The sequence below is a fragment of the Symphodus melops genome (genome assembly GCF_947650265.1).
Source record: "Symphodus melops genome assembly, chromosome: 17".
NCBI classification, from domain to species: Eukaryota; Metazoa; Chordata; class Actinopteri; order Labriformes; family Labridae; genus Symphodus; species Symphodus melops.
This window is the reverse complement of record NC_136707.1, coordinates 9,950,351-9,971,840: the sequence shown is the minus strand read 5'-3', so window position 1 is coordinate 9,971,840 and position 21,490 is coordinate 9,950,351. Positions and strand designations below refer to the sequence as shown.

Here is a 21,490-nt window from a genome sequence, read left to right as displayed (position 1 = left end):
AAAGTTTAGAATAAGCGCATATTGATGACTCATGCTACTAATTAGCATGCTAAAGAGCAGCTACTGCATGGTGACTTTATTTCGTGGTTAGATATAGGAGACTTAGTGGTATTTTCTTTGAACGCTACAAACATGATAAGACGTTTCTGAAGCCTTAAGCCAGGATAATTGTACTGAAAGTGTAGATATTTTTTAATGATACTGAGGAGCTATGTAATGACTCATTTTCAGCCCCTAAAGCAAACAAAGAACACTACAGTGCTAAATGATTAGCATTGCCTCCCATTTGAACTTTTTCTTCTTTGACTTATTTTTTTTACTATTATTTTATTTTTTACATGATTTGTAAAGTCTTTTGTAAAGTACTGTATGTTGCATTCATTAAGAGTTTCACTGTCTTCATGTTTGTGAGGTTCACGGGGTTGTTTTGTACTTCTGCAAAGTCTGGATGAGCCCTAATGTTTCTTTCTTATTTTTGACATGTAAGATTTTTTTTTTTTTCCCCAGTGCTCGCCTCTTTTGACTTTGAAAAGTCTAAGACTGTGTCAGAGTCTTGTATGTTAATTTATTTCTTTTTTTTTTTTTATCATTTATGCACTTTTTTTTTTTACTTTTCTTTGGATTTATCTAAAAGGACAAATGTGTACATACTTTGTTGTTTTACCATTGCAAGTACAATTCAAAAACATCTGATTAAAAAAAAAAAAAAAAAAAACGATTATGTTTTCTTTTTATTGAACCTTGTTTGATGGTTGCTGTGCTCCTACACTAGAGGGAGCTTTACTATAACAAATCCTTCCTTGGCTTGACTCCGCACCACATGAAGCTCCTTTATTTCAGTGGTTTATAGAGACTCACCAAGGCCTCTTTAAAAAAGGTTTAGTTTTTATCACCCCTAATTAAAAGGCATTTTATAAATATAAGTCATATGGTCAGATCTGCAGGGCCGGGCTATACTTTTGGTTTCTTCAAGCTATCACAAAATGCACAGAGGCAACTTCAAGAGTGTTTTTTTTCTTCTTCTGAATGTTCAAAGATTCACTTTTGATCCCCTTTAGATCCAGTGTGGGACAGGGAAGCAAGTGTGTGAGCGCACAAATCTCCTCATTGTCAGGCTGCTGCAGATGTAGTGTAATATCTGAAAGCTGAAGGCTGTGCAATACATAGGTGGCTCTAAATGTCTGGGTAGGATTATTGTTTCAAACTCTTCCTTGGTGCACGGATGTAGTGATGCAAGCATATCTGGGCTCAGTTTTTACTTAAAGAATGGCTCCCTCTTTTGATTTAGTCCTGACTGCAGTACATTTTTACAATGTCACTATTTTGGGCTATATAGCAATAAGAGTTTGGTATTATTTTTTAACAGCAATAAGAATTGCAAGTTGTTTTTGGCTGTATGAAGATTCTGTTTTGCCTCACATCCATATCCTTTTGTCAAGTTATTTGCAAAACTAAACTTTTAAGTTATCCATGGTCCATCGTCCCATCCAATGTTTATACCGTTTTTTCCGGTTTGAGGACGCAGGAGGGTTGGATCATATCTAAGCTGTCATCAGGTAAGAGGTGGGGACACTGTGTCATTCACAGGGCTGACATCTAGAGACAGACAACAAACCACTCGCCTGAGTACCTGGAAAGAACCCACACCCCACAAACTTCACACAGAGAGCTCTGTCTGAGGGATTTGAACCACGAACCTACTCATGATGAGGCAACCACAGTAACCAATGCACAACAATGCTTGTAAGGTTAGAGACATATTTAAGATTGCATCCGATTGGACAACACGCCAGGAGCATTTAAACATACATTACATTACTTTGTAAAGTTTACAACTGTTTATCCACTTTCTCTCTAAAATCAGCAAATGCATTTGTCAAGTTACTTTTAACCACTTGAAGGCTGTGATAAAGAAAATGATCTAATCTTAGAATGTATTATTTATGAGTCATTTTAGTAAAATTGTATTTGAAAGCTGTCCGGCTATCACAGGAGGATCTATTATAGGAGTTCTTTTTATAATCGATAATCAAAACATGGATTTAATAGTGAAAAGTAGAGGAGGCAGGGTCTCCCACAAACCAGCTGTTATCAAGACAAAAGGTCACCTTAAAGCAACGGTTGAACCACAAACTTTGTGCTATTTTTAGCCCCTCTCTGTCTGGGTCGATTTGATTGGCATCAGCGTGTTGGCCATCTCTTGGCTGAGCTCCACCTCTTGAATCATTTGAAATTTCCTCTTGGGCGTAAAATGCCACTCTCTCTCATTTTCCAGTGCTTTCAAATGAAGTCAAAGCAGCCTCCGACTCCTCTCTCATGATAATATCACCCCCCCCCCCCACACACACACACACACACACACACACCACCACCACCGCAGTACAGTGGAGTTACTTTGGCAATTCGCCTGTGGTTTTATCTCCTTTGTCCCCTCTTTTGACTCTTCCCCAGAGAGTGCAGCAAAATCAATACTCATTGATCTTAGAAGGCAGGACGAGGCAGTTGGAATTCAAGGGAAGAACAAGGCAAAGACAAAGATAGAGAGGTGCTAGCAGACCCTTAGCATAATATGCATGTGCTATAGCACGGCTAAAGGTCACCAACATCGACACGTCTATATAGCAGCAGATTATGAGATGTGCAGGCCTCAAATATAAGACAGGAACAAAGGTGAAGTGGAGATAATTTTTCATCCACAGAGCGGAGGGTTGGGTTGGACGTTCAACTGTAACATGGGATCATTTTCTTGAAGGAACTCTTCCTATAGCACAGCACTTAAATGCAGATTAAATGCATAAAAAATACAACACGGAAACAATTTACTGACACCAAATCTGACGTCAAACCTTCTGCCCTGCTATCAACATTAATTTGTCATGTTCTTTTTGTAGCAGCCAATTAGCTGCCTGATTCCCGCTACCTCTGAGCTTCATTTCACATTGACTTTCACTCTGCTCATTTGTTATCCCTTTTCTCTGCAAGACCACTCAATCAACCTTCACGAGATAAAGTTGAAAGCAGGACAAGACAGAAACAGACTAGAACTACAGGGAGGAAGGTGTGTTTGATTTGTATTTGCTGGATTTATTCCCCGGGGTTCCGGTGGGTCAGTGTGGCTGGCAGCAGGGAGACTGACAGTTGAGATCTTTCCCGGGTGGAGCTGCCGTCAGACAGAACAAGCAGTGATCCACAGCATCAGTAGAGCGAGTTGGAGGTGGAGAGGCTGCAGATGTGGTGTATCCATCAGTGAAGTGTGTGTGTGTGTGTAGTCTTTTGACCACAGGGCCGTGCCTCCCCTGTCATCAGGACTCCTCAGTACCTGCAGACTTAAATCTATAAGCACCTGGGGATCCGTCAATAGCTTGAGATAAGAGAAAATTCAAGGAAAATAGGACTCTGTTTCTTGTGGGCTTTATTACATTTTTATTATTTCCAACCATCATTTCCTCTCTCTCTTTATCTAGTGTTTCACACAAAGCAAATACACCAAGATTAGCCTCGGGAGAAATCGTCACTCTTTCCGATTTTGATCAAAGCCACCCAAACGGTGAGTTGATTTTAATATAGATGTGCACGCACTTGGACATCCAATCAAAATGTTGTCACGATGTTGCACAGATTTTTCTTCCTTTATGAAAATAGCACTCTTATAAACAAGAATGATTTGTTCAATATCACAATAGAGATTTTGAAAGTTGATCTTCAGGGTCACGCTGCACTTTTAGTGTGTGTGTGTGTGTGAGCTTCAACATGTTTTATGTATGGCGTCGTTTTTTTTTTTTTTTTTAAAAGAGGGTAGCTTGGATATGATTATTTACCAAAAAAGGTGAAAAAGGAAAGTGTGTTAAAGTCACATTTAGCAAGGTTGTAATGTGTTGAATAAATCCGACGACAGCTGCTGTCCTTGAGGAAATATCGTCCATCACTCTTGTGATTATATCTCCCATTATTAATTTTTTAGACAGAAAAAAAAAGAGCAGACATTTGAATATTTATGATTGTTCAGGTATGGGCTTCAAGGTGGTGCAGTGGTTAGCGAGGAGGTTCCTGGTTCCAATCCCCATCTGACAGGAATCTCTCTGTGTGGAGTGACTGATTCTGAATTGCCCGTAGGTGTGAAAGCGAGTGTGGCTGGTTGTCTGTTTCTATAAGTCAGACCTGTGATTGACTGTCCACCAATCCAGGGTGTTCACCGTCTCCCGCCCAATGACAGCTGGGAGCTGTTTGCGTATGTACATATGTGTTTTTTTGTGACCAGGTGACTTAAGTGACCCTTGAGCGACAGGGAAATCTTTCTGCTGTCTCTTCTTTCTGGGACATGAGGGAAAACAAGCAACTTAGGAAGAGTTTAGAGACAGGCTGTCTGAAATGTTTTAGATATTTTCAGGACTGCATGTTTGACAACAGCTATCGTGTTGTCATTGTGTGATTCACAGTGTTTTAAGCACGCAGGAAGTCTTAAATATCCAGTTTTCTTTCATTTTGGTTGCAGGATCAGAAGCAGACAGTTTGCGGTGACCCTTTGTTCAGCGCTGCTCAGCACATTTCAAATGGCAGGTAATTCCATGTTTTGCCACATTTTCTGTTAAGGGAGGATAAAACAGGCCTGAACCTCTGAGACAGCAGGTCAAAAACTGAGCGTTTCATTTACATTATTGTGCAATGCGCATCATTTTTGTTGTCTACCACATAACATGAGGATTATGTTTGTCAACCAGCTTTCTTTTTAAGCACGTTCGATTCATCTGTTGCTTTAGTCACATATCTGTTCATCATTAATAATCAGCGTTTGTTTTTTAAATTGCATTTTAACATGGTCATTAACTTGAAAAAAATGACATTCAAACCTTTCATTCTTGGTAAATGTCCTTACATGTTAAGATTGTTCCAGGAAAAACCTGGCCAAGAGCACACACCTCCTTTGCTTATTGACTAAGAGTCAAAATGCCTTTCTTGTGAAATGACTTACATGAAGGTACTTTTAGAGTTTCGTAAGAGCGAGTTTGACCTCATTATTCTTTGAATAAGTTTAGAACAACTTCTAAAAGGAGGGGGTTTATAAGGCCAAAGTGGGAGACTGCAATTGCAAACAGGTTCAGGGGCAATAAACAAAAACTTCAATAGATCAAAAGTTCCAAGGCTCAGTATCTGTAAGGGACTACTGTTGTCCAAACAGCTCAAACAAGCCTAGGGTGCACATACTGTATGTCTGTGTCCTCTTGTCATCCTAACTACTCTGTGTCTTGAGTGAGTTTGTTGAATGGTATGTTCTAAAATCGCTGCTGTTAATACTTTAAGTAATCCTGAACATTGAAGTTAATGTCTTAATTTGAGCAGCACACAGTATGATGTCATCAGAGAATGACTTCTCTCAAATCTCTCAACTAAAACTGACTTACAACGACGCTGCATTTACATTACAGGCGTTTAAGTCCTCTGGCCCTGAGGTAAGTTGGCGGTTGTCTCCTGTAATATTTGGTATTTCCTGTGTTGTATGTCTCTATATATTTTCTGGGGTAGGTATGCATTATTCTTTTCATGTAGAGCCATTTGATAAACTGCTGTTTCTTAAATGTACTTTACAAACACATTTAACTTAACTTGTGCATTAGAAACTAGTCAAACCTTTGCCAATGTGAGGATATCTACGGTAATTGCCGTTATAAACGCATACTCTTTTTTTCAAAGCGACCTACATTATTATGAGACCAACGGGCAACAGCACAAGAAAAACTCTGCAGGAACCTTTATATTAAGCGTTTGTGCAGGAACAAAGCCTTGAAGGATCCATATTTTAAAACCACAGCACTCATGAATCCTCTTTATCATGATACATGGTTTCATGAGCAAAGCAGCTAATTCGAATACAAAGCCATGCCCTCGTAAGCTGTTCCACCATTATTTATTTATGAATGAATATTCTCCAACTGCATTAAATACCCCTCGGCTTAAGGAAAGGGCCCAAGGTATTTGTAAGGCTTGGTCTTGGATTCGTTATTACCTGTCAAATCCCTAAAAGTAACACTTTATCATTTTGTTTTATTTCTACACTCACCATAACACAGAATGTGTTAAATGTGATCATCCAAATCTGACAGGGGATAAACGTTGAGCCTGTGGAGGCAGTGAGATTCACGTATATGTTTTTATTATGGGTACCTGCATTATAACGACGGGAATAGAGATTTGATGGTACGTGCCAAGCGAACACCTTTTTATTTATTGCACATGAAGACAATCGGGACATGCATAATTCAGAATAGATATCATCTGTATTTAAGGAATAAACAATCTATTTGTATTTGCAATTGCACACTCATTCATTTAAGACATTACAAGTCAGTGTAGATGCTCTTTAATAAATGACTTTAATGTTCATGACTTTTTAAATGTGTTATTACTTTAAACCTATAAATCTGACAGAGAGCTCTGCAAGAACAGAAGTAAAACATGGCTTAATTGATTATCAACCCTTCATCATAGGGTCTTTGTATGATGCAGTTTCCATATATGATGAGGTCCTCAAAGTAATGGTTTGAGTTGAAGAGCAGTAGGATTGTTGTGAGCTGAAAAACAGAGTGCCCTGCAGTGCCTTACAATCTAAGTTCAAATTCCAAAATAATCACATTAAGGTAGCTTCTTCTGAACTGGAAAAACACAGGCTAATTACAAGGCCAGCTTTTTGGACTCTCCCTTTCACACACCATTAAAGTTAGCTTGACTGTTAGCCTGGCATGAAGACGGCTAGCTCTGTTTTGAGAGTCACCATGGTTACTGAGCAAACAAAACATGTAAGACACATTGTTGAAACTGAACTCTGTCTCGAAAGAGCGAGTCTTATCAAAATAAGCCTGTTTTTCCTTTTATGCTTCTTGATGTGATACCCCTCTTGGTGAGCTGCTGCTTTTCAGTCAGCACTCTGACTCTCTAATTTCAGCAGTTGGAGTCAAGCTGGTCCAAGGCAGCAGGGTTCTGCTCTTGGCAAAATAACAAAAACTTTTAAGTTAGTAACATGACATAACAGAGAGAGAGAGAGAGAGAGAGAGAGAGATAGAGAGATAGAGAGAGAGAGAGAGAGATAGTTGGCCACATAGGTATAATTTAGGTAACTGCATTAACTATGATATTTTATGGATTGCTTCTTCATGCTAATCTTGAGGTAGCATATTTAAGGGGAATATATGATGCAGAATCATGTAAAATACAGCACTACGATCAAACAGGATAAGTACAGAGGAGCTTTCCAAGAAAGTAAGCAAATCATTTTGAAATCCCATCAGAGCAGATTCAGTGCTATGGTAGACTCCAAATCCAGACTGCAAACCTTAAAATAAATCAATGTGTAGTCACGTAAACGATACGTTCCCACCTTCTTAAAAGGCTTCTCAAGGCTTGGGAAGATGTTAAGATGAGCTTATGTTCAGCTGGTACGTCTAGCCTGGAGTTAAGGACAGATCATATTCAATAAACAAGTTCTAACTAAGGTTGAGACTTCTTTAAGCGGCCTATTGGCCTATTTGGTATATCAATCAATCAATCAATCAATCAATCTTTATTTGTATAGCGTCAATTCAAAACAGGTGTTATATCTAGACACTTTATTCTTCTATTAAGCCCAGCTTAATCCATTATAGCGTAGCAAGAAAAAACTTCCCTTTAACAGGCAGAAATCTTCAGCAGACCCGGGCTCATGATGTGTAAATGTTTAGAACAAAAAACACATTTCTATAATCATAATGTAGCACTGAACACACACAGCGTTTGTGTTTTTTTTAATGAGCTGTGAGTTCAGTTTTTCCCAGTCCAGGGACATACAAAGTACATTGGCACCTTGATAGAGTTTCCATACAGTTTGAAGGGGATGTATCGCCACTTTCCTGTCGCACTATGTTTGCATACTTGAAGAGGAAGGACGTGTTCAGAGCTTCTTTAATTTATATAAACGTCTCTGGTGAATTGTCCTTGTTGTTTTAATGTGGATGAATATAGGAACAAAGTGGCTCCCTTGAACATAGATGTACTTCTTTACACTATTATGAAGTCTCCATACGTCCTTGTAGTCCCTTAATTAAAAACACGAGCTGGAAAACACACTTGACCAAATGGTTGAAGCACTGCTGTATCTCACCTTTATGACACATCTCCCTGTTGAACGATTTTTCACCAGTGAGCTTTTAAAAATAAGAAGCGAATTATGTATTGTATTTTAACACTATGGTAATGACTCAAATTTCCCTGTGGCCGTCTGTCATGTTCATAACAAGCAAAAAAAAAAAAGTCCTTGCTCTTCGCTCTGCTAATTTACAGCAAAAAAAAAAAAAGAAAAGGCCCTTTCACATTCCCCAGACTCTTATTCTTACCGATGACAATAACAATGAAGCCAGAAGATTGAATTATAGATCATCCTACACTCTGAAGAGTAATATGTGCACTTTAGTACACTGCTCACTCTGGTGACACTTTTAAGCTGTTTTCAGAGCCCACAGAAACGGACTAATGAGAGTAGTCGCTGTGCTGTAATGAGTCAGCCAAGCGTTTGCTTTCACCAGAGCAACTTCCTGAACTAGAGCTGTGCTGCTGCTTTTGTGCGTTCCTGTGTGTGTGTGTGTGTGTGTGTGTGTGTGTGTGTGTGTGTGCATTTGTTGTCTATCAAACTCTCTCCTTCAATTCCCAGCAGTCTCTAACTGTCCTTCCAAACAGTCTTTCTTCAGCGATAAGCACTGCTATTGCTTGTTCATGTTTAGGATGCATGATTGAATGGTCCCTGCTTCCATTTAAAAACAAACATGAATGATATAAAACTCAATTTTCATAGTGGAGATTTTCTTTCTATTATTTTAAAAAAAAAAAGAAGAAAATTATGATGAGTAACGCATCACCTCTAATTCTCCAGATCTCTGACCTCAGTGTGACAGCTTTGATCTCCTACGCAGAGCTGCAGTGTCTTAAAGAGTTAAAATGAGATGAAGCCCAAAAGAGCATGGGAAACGTTCACTGCAGTTGGCTTCTTACAAAGTAAGAAATGTCAGTAGTGACTTTTTAGGCAAGCAGTGTAAGTCTACCTCTATAATTATGATGTAAGTAAACAAGTTAATGAAAAAAATATAAAACAGCTCGTATGTATACTCTAGAAACCTCATGGCAACTTATGAGGGCCTTAAAACTCTTATATTCATGCATTTTTAAACAGGGGTAAAATAAAGGCTAGAGGAAAGAGAACAGAGCCAAATGAACCCTTACAAAAAGTCTTTACATGTTATGCGGAGGCAATTTACAGCAATTTATAGTGGCTGGAATCCAGCAGCCTCCTCCGGCACCTCTTTTATTTTCATAGAGGAAACAGTGACAGTAATGAATCATAGTTAAGAGCATACTGCAGTGTAAGCTTGCAGTTTATCAAACAGTCAGCAGCTCATTGCTTTTGATCCTTGGCATTGTCATTGTAACAGATTGCGGTCCAGCGTGTTGATAGTTCTCCGACCAATCAGCCCATATTTTCCGACTTAAGATTTCGACACTGGGGGTGCTGCGAGGCTAAACAACAACAGCAACAAGCATAGACATCTGAGAAACCTCTATTCGGAATGTGAATGCAGTGACCTTGGCCAATGTTGTCCTTGTGAGTTTTGAGTTTCTATGGCTGAAGGCAGGAATTTAATCATCGCGTTCTTTTGTCGCTGGAACAGGTCCGCTCTGACATTCGGGTTGAAGGACGAGATATGTTTACAGAGAGTTATCAGCTCTAAGACAGGAACAGAACGCTTTCAGTTTCCCTCGACGGGATCGTTTGTCATCAGATGAGTTATACATATCTTGGGCTGACATGGGGTCACTCTTCTTAATTCTACTCACCATCTGCCATTAATATCGGAGCAGTGAGTCAGGACGGCGTTATGCTGTTGATCAGCCTGTGCATAGGTGCGATATGATGGTAAAGGTGTGACTGAATACGTTTAACGTCACATGGTGTGAATATTAATATGACACTGCATAAATTTGCCTCAGATTAAAAAATAAAAAGGAAGATAATTTAGGACCAAATAATAGTTTGTGAATGAAAAAAAGTCCATTTAAAAGTACCAAAGCCCCAATTCTGAGTCTTTGTTGTTTCAACTGCCAACCCCTTGTTGCCTGTGTCTTTAAAATCTAAGTGAGGCTGGTGAATACTTCTTGGTTGTTTGAACAATCCACACTCATGGCACTCAAAGCTGTGCTGATTGTTTTTTTGTTTGTCTCCTGTGGGCAATTGAACCCAAATTACAAGCTTGCTCTGAGATGTTTTTTTGGTTCAAACTTTGATAATGGTCTGCCTTTGCAAACGGAGCTGGGGTGCGCTTTAAGCTTTTCCCTCCAACTAGATGTGTCTGTGTTGTTTTTTTTTTTTAGTCCTATGTGCTATATACTTCACCAGCAAGGATCACACCACAGCAATATGCGTTTCAGATATTTAATGATAGATCAAAAGAATGCTGGAACAGATTAATGTATGTTTATGATTTACAAGGATATTGACAGTGAAGCTGGTCTGGAAGGATGGACTGAAGGCCGGGCAGAGGAAAACTCAGGATGGGGATTCCGTCTCAGATGTATTTTACCCAAACTGATCTGTCTATAATTAGACAAAACAAGATGAAGGGATGAGGAAGGATGCTGAATGGATGAGAGGAAGGGAAGGGAGGGTGAGTTGAAGCAATGAAACAATAAAATCCAGCAAACATTAATTCAGACAGCTTTGAGTTTGGACCCAAGTGCTTCAACTAACCTGAAACCAATTTCACCAAAGCCAATAAACAACCACTAAAGAAAATAAGCAATTATGAGAAAACGCCTTGTATCAAATTCTCTACCTTTGGCATTATCATGGAATGTTAGGTGTGAGTGCATTATGGGTAAACATTTCAATGTTGCTCTTGACTGTCTTTTTGGCATTTGGAATTCACTGTAAGTGTGCGTTCACACGTTTTTTTTTTTGACAGTACTGCTTCTGATATGAGTAGTTTGATATTCCATTTATTTTATGTATTCATTAAAAAAGGAACAGTGCACATTAATGAACATAAACATGTCAACATGCCAGATTATTGGCATATTCTAATTTCCATACGTAGTCCCATCAAGTAACTCATTTATATTCTTGTTTCTACATTTTAGATCATACTATGGAAAAAGAGCCCACGTGCACACTAAAGCACAAATCGACACGTTTTGCTCTAATGAATGGCTTTTGGATTCCTTTCTATCGAACATTGCACCGAAATGTTCTTTCCAAGGCTTTCTTTTCCTTCTAAATGGTCACACTGATAAGGACCATGAGAGCCATCGTTGAATGCATCAAAAAATTGTGTCACATTCTGTCACGTGTGAAACAGATTCGGAGCTCGTTGCAGCCGCAAGCTGTCCATCATTCATCCTTGGTGTGAGAATGGAACACAGCTGATAAAAAAAAAAAAAAAGCATCACAGGTTTGAAAACGCAGCACACAGGGCTGCATGTTGAACAATGAGATCCTTACATTACATAACATGCCAGGTGCAGCATGAACTTTCCTCTTCTGATGTTCACAGCTGGAGATGGTGTGGCCTGGTTCGTTTTTCAGATGGTGACTCTTCAGGGGATTTCTCAGATTCCCCCCCTCTGAATCCTTATAATTCTTCTTCTCTGTGTTCAATAGCGGAACTGCCACCCACTGTGTCGACTGTTATGTGAAGGCTTGTTGATAAGTAAGCAAACACGATTATTATCGGTTGATTTTATCGGTTAAATTTACTGATCAGAATAATACAAAATATTCCTTGTAAAAGCAGATAAAGGATGTGAACCGATATACATCTACATACATACTACCTCATGGTGAAATACTCACAAGTGCCCTTGTCTGTCGATTGTCTGTCGTTCGTTATTTGTTGTCCAAATGTCTTTAGTTGAGTTATCTGTTTTATAGTATTGTTTTTTTATTGCTAGTTTTTAGTGCTCTTCTTTTGCACTGCAGGTTTGCACTGGGGTTGGGGGGGATTGCAATTTCATCTGTGCTGTATGTTTAACATGGAGCATATTTGACAATAAACAACCTTGAATCCTTGAATCCTTGAATTGTGCATCCGTAGCCCTCATGGCACGCATGAGGGTAAATGAAAGTGAATTGGCCGATGAAGAAGTTGATAGTGGGATAGAAGAGGAAGACATTGTGGGTCAGCAGTGAAAAGATAAGAAGTATGAAAAGGAGTGAAACTGAAACCACTAACAGTTAATGGATACATGAATTTATTTTTTTAAAGGATATGTTTAAGTTTAACAGAAATTGGGAATCCAAATAATATTTACTTCCATATTGGAATGTAACAACTTTCCCATTATTGTTTTCGTCATCATATTGTATCCTATCGTGAGCGATCCTGCGATTCCCACTGCTTCTCCAAAATCTGAACACTACCTTTTTTATAATCCTGTACTCTAAGAATAACCAACTTTTAGGCTGGATATAAATACACCTGAGAAAAAGTATTGGCTGCAGCAACCATGGACCTCGAACCCATCTCGTTGACACACTTCTGTTTGCAAGATTGTACGAACAGGAAAGCGTCAATATGTAAATAGGATGCTCATTTAGGTCCACAAACAACAAGGCAGTAAGGCTAATGGCTCACAGTCAGTTCCTGGTCTTACAGTCAGTGTCATTAAATGCAGGAAAGCCCCTCTTGAGATCTGCAAAGGTTGGAAGAATGGTGCAGCTCGACGTTATAAATCTCTGTAAAGTTATCTCTTACCATGTAACTTTCAGTCCCTGAAGTCACTGACAGTTAAATGAAAAACCTCTAAACCTACAACACGGTTTCCAGCATCAACATGTTGGAGCTGAGTTCTATAACGTTCTTGGGTGTACTTTCCTTTGCTTAAGCTTGGCTATTTTAACAGCTGTGCTTTTGAACAGGGTTTCCTATGGGTCCTATACTGACAGGCAGCTGCCAAATGCACTCCAACTTTTTTCTCAGAAAGTATAGCGCTTACTTTTACACTTACCTTTGCTTACCAGCCAGCAGTAGGGTACAGGGAGTGAATATTGGTCTTACTTTTTCAAGGTTGCAAGGAATATGAGTCCCCAAAAAAAAATGTTACCCTGATGTGAAAATAACAAAAAAATATATTTGGAAAGCACACATTTCAGTGTTGTCTTTACAGCTGGTTTCCACTCAACCAAAGAGGGGATTACAGAATAAAAGGGATCCAAATACAGCTTCCACTGACAAAACAGCTAAATGATGCATCTCTCCTGCATGAGCTAGTACACCTTCTGTCAATACAGTGCTGTCAGTTTGCACATACTGTATGTGTGGGGCCTGTCAGACATCCAGATGTGCATCACACTGAAAACTGATGATTATTGTCTCTTTGTGCATAGTGACTGATTAGGAAGATAAGAGGCATACCAGCCTACCTGGCATGCAAAGTGGCTTTAATTAGTGTTATCATATCCTGAGACCCTTCTGCCAGGTATTATCAAGCCCCCAGAACACAGCCAGACAGTCAATCCCACCCATGCTGTGCTCAGCATAAGGATATGTGAGTGCAATCTAAAAGCTGCTCTGCTAACTGAGACAGAGCATCTATAGAGCCCCATTCCTGGGAGCATATAATTTCCTATTTCAGCATATTGGCCTGTTCTGTAATTAATCTTAATTTCAGGGCAGGAGGTGCCAGGGGAGGGTGTTATATGTGTGCTTCGGAGATTGGTGTGCTGTCAGCTCGGACCTGCTCTCCCGTCTTTTAATAAAGAAGGAAAGAGGGAATTGAACACAATTGGTTGTCATGGAGGAAAGGTGAAGAGGTTTGTAGGAATGATTTACGGCAACTTTTGGGATCTGGTTGCATTCAAAAGTGGAAATAAGTCAGCATAATATATTATGCTCGCTTCCTTGTTATTTGACTCCATAGGCAATAATTACAAAGTTGTATTTAGTCTTTTACAGTGTAGTTTATTGTGTCATAAATCAACACTGCTTGTATGAAACTGTTATTTGGAACAAAGGTGTACAATAATATTTTTTGTATTCTATTCACCACAACACATGCGCTATAGCACTATTATCATTAACATGTATGAAGTGACAGGAGCTTTAAATAGAAGTCTCTGTAATGTTTTTACCCTTACCTTTCGGCCATATGCATTACTACTCATCCATCAACACAATTTTACTTTCACTATGAGCTATATTCCTTTTCGTCATTTCATGTACAGTTACGTTTAATATCATATGCTATGTCACATAAACTATAACTGTTACCCCTAAGCCTTAGTGACAGTGTTATTCCATGAGGTTTCTCCTTTGCTTACTTTTTTTTTTTAAGATTTATTTTTGGGAATTTTTGCACCTTTATTATAGAGGAAGGACAGTGGATAAACATGGAAATCAGGGAGAGAGAGTGGCGATCGACATGCGGGAAAGCAGCCACTGGCCGGATGATAGCCTCGATACATGGGGACCACCAGTGCCCCCTCCTTAGCTTACTTTTGTTCCATAACTAATCCTTCTTACCCAGTTCTATTTTAGGCACTGTTTCTTTCTTTCTCAGAAAATATGGTTGACTTGACAGTTTCCAATCAAAAACATAGACTGCAAATATTAATGCGCAAAGCCTGAGTGATTTCACAGGGGGCTCCAGAGGCTCATCGGCAGCAGCCGCCATGCTGGAAATGCTGTTTCAACGTAACTTTCAGTGTGTGCTCATTCAGGATAAAAAGAGTACACAAGTTTCATTGAATTTTCTATAACAGTGAGTGTCTGTTTGAAATTGTCACAAGAAACATCTGCTCTACTTTGGACTCTTCTCGTTATCTTTAAGTTACATGTGTTTTGGTTAGCAAAAAGCAAAGGGGATGATTGCCACGGCTACAACCAATCAATCCTAACCGTGCAGACTTCAAAATGAAATCACAACCATATTATGCCAGGATCTTTAGATGGTATTTACCTCTAGGCACGTGAAATTCCTATGGGATTAATAAAGTGCTATTTTATCATGTGTATATTCTGTCATCAAAGAGCACGTTTGTGTCGTTGTTTTTCTATTCATCAGACTTTCCTTTTTTGCTATGGCATTTAACGCTTCAATTATTTATGTATGTTAGCCTTTATTTAACTGGGAAATATCACATCTGAAAGCAAGATACTTTTGAAATGAAAATGCCTGTTATGGAAAAGAGACAAAGCACACAGAGGTCAGAGTCTGCAGTTTAGAGCAGTATGGCCGCCCATGGTAATACAGTATCTATTTTCTGTTCACACACAGGGGCCCTAATAGATGAAATGTGGAATGAAATATGGCTGCGAGCTCGGGGACTGAAGTCGGTATTTATGTTTAATTGCGCAATTTATTTATTTAAATGTGTGAAAGAACACCGTGTGCTGTAGGATTTCCCGTCAGGTATTTTTAATGACCCACAGCTCAGAGGGTGCAAAGGAATGCTAATGAGGAGCTGGTGGTAAATACACTGAAATCCCTTTTCTGAACAGTTTTCGTACATAAGAAAGACTGCAGTTTTTTTCTCGTATGAAATGGGAAACAGTTGCTCGGAACTGAGTCTGTTTGAGGACGGCCCTTCTGCGCTGCAACACTCGGAATAATGAACGTGTTTTTAATATTACAAAGATAATTAGACTGAGCCTTGTACAAGACAGCAGCTGCTTATTCTCAGACTTCTTCCCCTGTCTCGGGTTCAAGCTGAAAATCCCTGCGACATGTTTAAAATATCAAGTAGAGACATGCTGTAACGGTGCATATTTGCATTGATGGACTCGCTGTTATTTCACTCGGGTGATATGCAAGATACATCACGTGGGATGTATTAACTTTTCACCTCGCCCTCTCTCTGCCTCTCTTCCATCTCTCTCTCCCTTCCTCACGTCTCTTATCGGGAGTTGCCGACTGATCTGCCACCATCTTTTAAGTCTCGGAGAATATTCTTCTCTCAGCATCTGCGATCGAACTGGTCCATCCATGTCAGATACCAACACTGTTATGCACTTACTCTCCTGACAGATTACGAAACTACAAGAGCAAATACCCCCCCAAAAAACAACCTTAACAAATACAAGAAAGCACTATTTCCCCTGTGGCATTTTAGACAAAGAAAAACTTTGTTTTCTGAAACTCTACAGGACTGAGACCCTCTTTTATTTCACTTACCACATACTGAGAGTCAACATGTCTGCTTTTATTTGTCCAAACATTGCTAACACACTAGCCTGAATACTCGCGAAGATCACATAAAAGGCAATCCAACCCTTTCACCAGTAACAGCTTTTATTGTAACTGATCTACACTCCTTTCTCCAAACAGCTTTTCAGGAGTACATTTATCATTTCACAGAGGAACAGCTTCCTTCCTATGAGTGATACACTTTTGGATTCTTTTCTGAATATGGCAATTTGTTCTCTGATTGGCTTCTTGGTTTATGTAGTCAATGTAAGGATGGATTCACTCCAAATCACTGTAAGTGCTCATCTTAATTAATGAGGAGAAAGGAAAGCGTGGATTTGGTTAAAACTAAAGAAGCTGTATTTCATCTTTCTATGTTCCACGAAGGAGGCAAATCACTGTTAAATACGACTTTAAAGCCTTTACTTTAGTTTAAAATGTGTCTGTATTTTTCTCCCGGCTGCAGCAATGACCTGGGTTAATCTTTTTCTTTTAATTGATTATTTTCTGGCCATTTCCATTTTTTTGACAGAACAGCAGAAGAAAGAGAGGAACTGTTGGGAGAGGAGAAAGTGGAGATGACACGCAGCAAATGGTCAAATGTCCGCGTCGACTCTCCACATGGGTCACATTCTTCTTACTGTTTATCTAAACCTGCTGCATGTGAGCTGTCTTTTTTAAAGATTTTCATTAACAGAGCCTGTTTTTTATCGGAGTATATATATATTTTTTTTTTATCTCAACAGCTGGCTGATGTGTTGTGCAAACCTTGCTTTGAAGCTTTGTGAAAAATCACAATCACTAAAGGAAATGATCATGGTTCTATCAGTTCTGAATAGATTATGAAACAGACAGCTCTCCAGTTTAGTCCAACAATTAGTCCCATGTACGACGCTTTTGCAAACTGTGAGGAACATCAAACAAGCAAGTCTTTTAAGGACATGATCCTGGATTGTTGCACATTTCCATAAACTCTCTCTTACCTTAATCGGTTAAATAAATACATTTTTAATTTTAAAATGAATGGTAAAGCACCCTACAGTAAGTCTACCTTAAACACTTCTTTCTTTTTTTTATCTGTTTGTTTTGAGTTGCAAGTCTGACAGGGCTGAGGTGAAGTTCCATTTGATTGTTTCTGAGGGCACTGGCCCCATCCGCCTTCGCTCCACGCCCCGCCAACAAACAACGTGTCACTCGGACATGTTATTTCTCAGGCTGCTGCCGTTCTGTACCGCCACACTGGAGTGCATTGGACCCTAGCTTTTATAACTAAACGATAGCACAAAATAAATGTCTCCTGCCACTTATTTTACTGCCAAATAAAATGAAAACGAGACGTCTTAGGGCAGCCGTGCAGGTTAAGTTGTAAAAACTACAGTCAGTGGATAGCACCAGAACATCACCTTCACAAACAGAATTGCAATAATGATGTTTGCGCTACCTCTGCCTGCATGTACGCATAGCCTGAGGCAGCAATCAAACAACTTCACTTTCATTGCTTTCAATGATGCTTCATTGTCTGATTCAATTTGAGTGATTTTGCAACCAGGAAACCCTGGAGGACAAATTGTGATTCCTTTAGACCTAAAGGCTTTTATGTTTTTGGATGGCCGTAATTCATTGCATTATTTTAGCTTGTCGTTTAAGTCCCCACAATTGGGACTTAAGAGCTTTGTTTTAAGACAAAATACATAATAATACATGAATACTCTGTAGATCTGTTTACTAAACCCTAAGTGTTTCTCTGTTTTAACAGGTCATTTTCAGTTGCTTTCTCAAGATCTGTAGTTCGTAAATGGTAACTAGGACTTTAGCGCTTTTCTAGTTTTCTGCCCTCTCAAAAAGCTTTTACACAGCAGGTCACACCTACCCATTGACACCTTGATGACAGAGGCTGTATTTTAAAGTGTCCATCTGTATTAAGTTATTCTATTCACACACATTAATACGCCGCACACAAAGCAGAGGGAGCACCTTTGGGTTAAGTGTCTTGCCCGAGGACTCATCGTACATGTGGCTACAGGAGCTAGGAATCAAACCCACAACTTCCGCTTGAGAGACGACAGACTCAACCAACTGAGCCCAAGTTGGTCACTGTGATAGATCAGACTACGAGACGCCATGCTGTCATTGCCAACACTAATGGGGTAAGTAGTTAATCCTGTTTGGCACTAGATAATAACAGACTTGTTATCAGAGGAATACTGAGTCAATAATATGTATAGCTGCATGTTTGCTTCATTTAAAATCCATTACTCAGTGTTTATAAACCTTAAGTTTAAATCTATTGTCTGTCAATGATAAAGTTCCATCATTGTTTAAAACTTTTGACATACATAAGAGCAGTTTGTTAAACTTGAGCATATTAAATTTATAAACTTATTCATAATGAGTCATATTGCTTGAATTGCTTTCTTTGAAGATTGTATCTTTAATGTCGGACTTTAGCTTATATCTTAAGTGAAATATAACCCACTTAATGAAGACACAACTGTTCCAAGGGCCATTTGCTGTGTGCTAATTTGCACAAAGACTCAATGAGTGGGAGGTTAATTGTGGGATTTCAAATCTCACTTGAATAAAATGCGACTGTGAAGCTAGAAATGCTTCAGCGTGGCTCGTTTGCTGGGCGATTAGGCCCAATCAGGACCATTAGCCTCCAGAGAACGCTAATTCAAACAAGGATGGATGTAGTTTAACACATAATGGTTGCAATTATGAGACATTTATCTTTTTTATTTGCACAAGAGGATTTTTTTTTCATGACTCCTGGAATAACAAGCTGAGATGAAGCTTTTTTTGTAAAAAAAAAATAACGCTGAATTTTGGAATCCTATCAGTGATACACTTCCTGGAGTCCACATTTATTCTTTTGTGTGATTGGTGTCTGAACATTTTTCAAAGAAGAGAACCTACAAGGACATCTTTCGAAAAAGAGCGGAGAACATTTCGGTTGCAAAAAGAAGGAACAAATAATATGGATCTCATGGATACAGAAGGATGTCTTTCCACCATTCCAGACATCTGAGAACAGCATTGAGGCCGGAGTATCTCAAATAGCGGATGAGTATCCCGGTCACTTTTTGTCCTCGCAGTCACTGGATTTCCTCAGCAGCTGCCCCTCTCCTCTCAGCAGTACAGGATGCCAGGGATTGTGAGTAAGATATACAGGTTAATTAATAAAATAAAAGAAACTAACAGAGAGTATTCATGGTGATGCTCTTTGCAAGTCACACCACTTGTGCAATCAGAAGTGTGAAGGCATTGCAAATGAGCAGCCTGTGAGTGGCTGGTGAGCAGTCAGAGAGCTGCAATCTGATTCTCACAGCCGAGCCGTCTGATTGTTCCTGCAGGCCAAATGTGTGTGTGTGTGTGTGTGTGTGTGTGTGTGTGACACATAAATATTCAATTACAAACGGATAAGTGTCGATTTACCCAGAGCTGAGAGTCTACCAGATATTGATTTTAAACCAATGACAAGTTCAGTTTGGTTCTCGTTGTGTTTATAATGTTCTTCAGGTAATTCCTGCACCCGAGCTCACCAATTTCAAGAAACCATTTATTAACTTATGGAGCTGTTTGTAAATAATACAGCAGTTTATGTGTATTCAATTGCTTATTCAAATCAAGACATTATCATTCATACCAACTGGAGTGGGTTGTTGCACAGACTGCTTGGTGGATTTACAGCCGCTCCATCCTGTCCTGTTGAACATGCATGAGCGAGGGTTAACCTCTTTCTGGGAGATGAGGCGATTCAAGGTTCTGCCCGGTTTTCTTCAACCTCCAAACAATATCAAACCCCATTTTCAAAGGTTAAATTAAAGAAGACTCTACTGGCTCCGTGGAGTTCAAGCCAGTCTGACCTCGTGACCTCTGCGGGGGAACCAGACTTCTTCTCTGAACTGAGTGAAGTCTGAAACTCTTTCTGACCATTCTATAAATCACTCACTGACCCAAGTGAAGGCCACAAGTCCACACTACATCCTCTCATGTGCCAACAGCGAATGCCCAAGAGTCTCCACAATCTAAACTGAACCAGTACATACTGTATGTAATCTGTCATCTATTTTATGTTGGAGATTAACATCTTTATTGTTCTGCCTGAAAAATAATTTGAAATGAATGTTGTTGTAGTTTTATATAGTAGAAGCAGCCTGCATTGCTGACTGTATTTTATTTAAATGTGGACCTGAGAGAGAAGTTCAACAATTAAAATGGACCAATCAATAAACAAAAATACCTACCATCATGAATCAGCTACATGTATATTTGTACACATTTTAACATTTCACAATTGAACGTGTTCTACCCGTTTGGTTGCCTGTCAGAAGCAATATCACACACTCTGTTCTACTGATTATGAGCACAGCTTTGACCAAATCCCAACATGCTGATATTCAGTACAACAGCACAACCCCCAGTGTGATACAGCTTTCAAAGAACAGTTCGACTCCTGGCACATATTCATAGCTGTGGGAAAATTTTTTCAAGTGGGGGATGCTGTGGAGAGGGATGGATTTTTGCCGTACAGCAAAGCTAACCCTCGAAGGAGTAGTATGTAAGCTATCGACTGAATTCAATCATCGAATGACTTTAGTTTCCCACCAGACTGTCAGCAAACATGCTATTTTGAAGAGCAGGCTTCTCTGACGACAGCGCAGCCGTATGTCCTCCTCCGTAATTTTCGATCCTGTTGTTTTGTTTTTGACCAGAGAAGGTAGGAGGTTTAAACGCAGCCCCACGCATTATTTTGGACGTCCCTCAGTTTGCCAGGCAAACAGCAAACCAACAGGTGTTTCAGCAATGAAAGCAGGCAAGCAAACTGGTTCAGATGAAACAGATTTAAGCTGACAAGCTCTGCATTTTCTTAATTAGCTCCACGAGCAGACCAGCGAAAACCATATGAGTACATTTGAGGAGAGAGGTTAGAACAAAGAAGTGTTGCAAGACTGATGCAGAGCTGGCTGAACACAGAAGCTTCTGTGTCTGTGACATGGAAAACTGCATGTTCCTCAAATCGACGGAGGAGGGGGACAACTCTCAGCGGAGGAGGGGGACAGCTCTCTTATGTTTTTATGAAGTAAAATGTCCATTTACAAAAACACAAAATACAGGTGACACTGGCTCATGAAAACGCCAGATATATGCAAAATTGTGAATTATACAACTGCGACAAGACGAGTAAGTACCACACGTGTATTTCCCATAGACAGATTTACAAACAATGTGGCCGAGGCAAATTGAGGGCACAGGATCATTAAACTTCCAGAAAATAACATGCCATCATGCATTA

General features: G+C 39.5%; 1 long non-coding RNA gene across 1 annotated transcript; it reads left to right on the top strand.

Moving 5' to 3' along the window:
* Window positions 1-2,314: 2,314 nt before the first annotated feature.
* On the top strand, window positions 2,315-16,889 carry LOC306838357. Its single transcript, XR_013781076.1, has 3 exons — window positions 2,315-3,547; window positions 4,493-4,557; window positions 16,727-16,889. It is a non-coding gene; the product is annotated as an uncharacterized lncRNA (long non-coding RNA).
* The last annotated feature ends 4,601 nt before the right edge of the window (window positions 16,890-21,490 follow it).